At 39.5% G+C, this 3,251-nt stretch overlaps 1 pseudogene; it reads right to left on the bottom strand.

Moving 5' to 3' along the window:
* Positions 1-710: 710 nt before the first annotated feature.
* Positions 711-1,149, bottom strand: LOC122282781 (annotated as a pseudogene).
* Positions 1,150-3,251: the final 2,102 nt, after the last annotated feature.

Here is a 3,251-nt window from a genome sequence, read left to right as displayed (position 1 = left end):
ACGCCGCCAATTTATCGTTGCCATCCCTAGCATATACTAGCGACGTTACCTTAAACGCCGCTGCTACTACATTACCGACGCAGCATGCAACTTTGGCGGCATTTATTTAAATGCCACTAATAGTACATTAGCGGCGGCACATTGAATTTGTTAACAGCGTTTATATGACCGCCACCACTTTTTAAAATAGTAGCGTTACGATAAATGCCGCTACTAGTAATTTGGCGAATTTATTAACGGCATTTATTTAAACGCCGCCCCATTACGTTGCCAACGCATCATATAAATTACTGGCATTTATTTAAATGCCACTAATAGTACATTGACGGTGGCACATTAAATTTGTTAACGGCGTTTATATGATCGCCACCACTTTTTTAAAATAGCAGCGTTACGATAAATGTCGCTACTAGTAATTTGGCGAATTTATTAACGGCATTTATTTAAATGCCGCCCCATTACGTTGCCAACGCATCATATAAATTAGTGGCATTTATTTAAATGTCACTAATAGTACATTGGCAGCATATTGAATTTATTAACGGCGTTTATCTAAACGCCACCATGAAGTTTTTAAACGCTGCCACTAATTCATTGCCGACATATTTTTTAAATTAACGACATCAATATAAACACCATTACGAATACGTTACAGCCGCATTGCATTAATTAACGGTATTTAAAAATTAGTACAATGTGCACATTGCTTTTTTTTTTTTGTAAAAGGTATATTAGATTTTATGCCATATCCACAATTCAAACAGCCACACGTGAAAGATCATAAAGTAATTTCAATATTCATAAAACTAATGAAAGGAGTCAAAATCCTTAGACCACATTGCATCGACCTAAGAACAGAATTTTAAACACGATAATGAACTAGATTCTCTCTCCATTACTCTACTGTTGACAAACTTCAACTTTCTTTTTCTGCCAAAGGCGATCAAGCCCACTGTCAACATCTCCCTGAGCTCGAACAAATCCACAGAGAACAAAGGTGGAGAAATGGCCGTTGTACACGCCATTCTCATCCAAATGCCCGACGTTGATCTGAACGGAAGCATGGTCCTTTGAAGTAATCAACCTGTTTGTAAATATGCATTTCCTAGGAATGTAAAGCTCGGTAATAAGCCCCTCTTCGTTCTACATCTTGGCTTCTATGTAAACTACTTCTTCAAACCCTTACCAATCTGTGCACATTGCTTAAAACACCATATTCACTAATGTTTTCAGGAAGCGCGCAGTAGACCTCCATCTGCATAATGTCAAAAAATTTATGGGTAGTTCTTACAGCTTGGAAACCATATGCTATTAGATCACTATATTTTGTAATCACAGAAATGATACCACCCTTTTCAGCTTCAAGTCTGCACAGATATGCCAACCGTGCACCAGCCTTATATGGAGCCACCACATATTCGTAATATATCCCAGATCTAAGAACCTGAAAAGTCACTACGGAGACATTTGTTAGCAGTGAATCTAGGTCCAAACCGAAAAAAAAAAAAATCTTTAAAAAAAAAAAAAGTGTTGATGGAAATGAACTCGCTATCTAGAACTAGATCAAGATGCATAGACTAATAGAAATATGGCAACCTGGTACCTGTATCACTTGATGTGCCATGGATGGAGTAATACTCATTGCTCTCTGTAAGTTAAAACGGTTAAATTTTTTAAAAATGTTCCATAGCTTTTGAAATAGAGAAAGCATACACAGAAACAATGCCATGAGAATAACAAAGAAGATTTTTTATGCTTATATGCAGAAACACATGGCCCAACTGCAGCAAGACATGGCCCTCGGTTTGGAGAATAATGCTCTGTTCTTCTTGCTTAAAACAAAGGCTGGTTCGGTACTTATATGCAGGTGGTTGCTGGTTCTTGAATTGGCATCTCTGTGGCTTCCGATGCATCTTTCCAAGTGCGGAAGGTGGTGGCGTTGTGATAAAGGGTTAGAATTGCATAATTAAGTTGTTTAAATGAGTGATTTATTTTATCAAATAAAGATTGAACACTTAATTATGCATCAAATTCTAATATTGAAGTCTGGAAGTCTGCCACAAAGTGTATGGAAGTAAATCGAAGTGTTTTCTAGCTATTAATCTACATGCATTTTCCTCTGGCCAAATAGTAAGATCATTACTGCACCTCCTCTCACATAAAAGCATGATACTGAGTTTTGTGTGTAGTTTTATTTATGCTAGGTTGCACCACCAATTTCCTTTCCTTTTATTTTTATGTTTTGGGAAATCACACTTTACCCCCATGATATCATTCCATCCTGTAACGTTTTCCCAATCTTCATAGGTGGCACAATCTCCACAGTTCAATCTTGCAGTAGTGGCAAATTCTAAAAAGGAGAGGACTCTTATAGGGTATCCATCAGCAGACAATTCAAGCATATGCACCACCTTTGGCATCATCCACACTAGTATCTGCTGTATTACCCTCATAAGCAAGTCAACCCATTCTGCATCGTCCACAGGAAGGGAGGAAGGGAGAACTTCATGGCAATACACTCCACTCGGACAGCCAACAGCAGAGAACACATGGACAGCAGGAACACAGCAGCAGAAAACCACATGGACAGCACTCAACAAACCAACACATGCAGACATGCAGCGGACAGCACTCACACATGCAATGAACCTGCAGCAAGGAAAAGCACACAGCCACTCACACCAGCTCACACACGCTGTACAGCAGCAGAAACCCACATGGACAGCACACATGCAGCATCATTCGGACCACAGCAACTCACACATGCTGGAGTGCTTTTTGGTTCTACACCTGGGGAACACTCGGATGTGCAACAGGAAAACAGAAGAAAAAAAAAGAAGCAGCTAGCCTTCAACTTTGACAGAACAGAACCATGCACATGCACGTTGCAGGAGAAGAATGGGAGGCAGCATGTTGCAGAACACTCGGACATGCAGGACAGCAGGGAGCTCAGCTTGGAGTTGTTAGTTGGTTCTTTGATTCCTTTATATTTTTTTTGTTTAAGTAGCAGTCGGGTGGTTTCATTGGAGGGGGTCGACTACAGCAGAGGAGACCTTTCTTTTTTCTTTCTTTTTTTGTTTAAGCTGGACTTCGGTAGCATTTATTTTTCCTTCTTTTCGTTTAGTAGCAGACCGGAGTAGTTTGAGTTTTTATTTCTTTCTTTCGTTGAAGACGCTGGGCGGAAGTTTTATTTTTTTTTTGTTCTCTGTTTCTTTTGGTATTCATTCGGCGCAGCTTGGAGATTATTTTTC

This window comes from Carya illinoinensis, chromosome 11 (assembly GCF_018687715.1).
Source record: "Carya illinoinensis cultivar Pawnee chromosome 11, C.illinoinensisPawnee_v1, whole genome shotgun sequence".
Classification (NCBI taxonomy): domain Eukaryota; kingdom Viridiplantae; phylum Streptophyta; class Magnoliopsida; order Fagales; family Juglandaceae; genus Carya; species Carya illinoinensis.
This window is presented reverse-complemented; position numbering and strand designations above follow the sequence as displayed.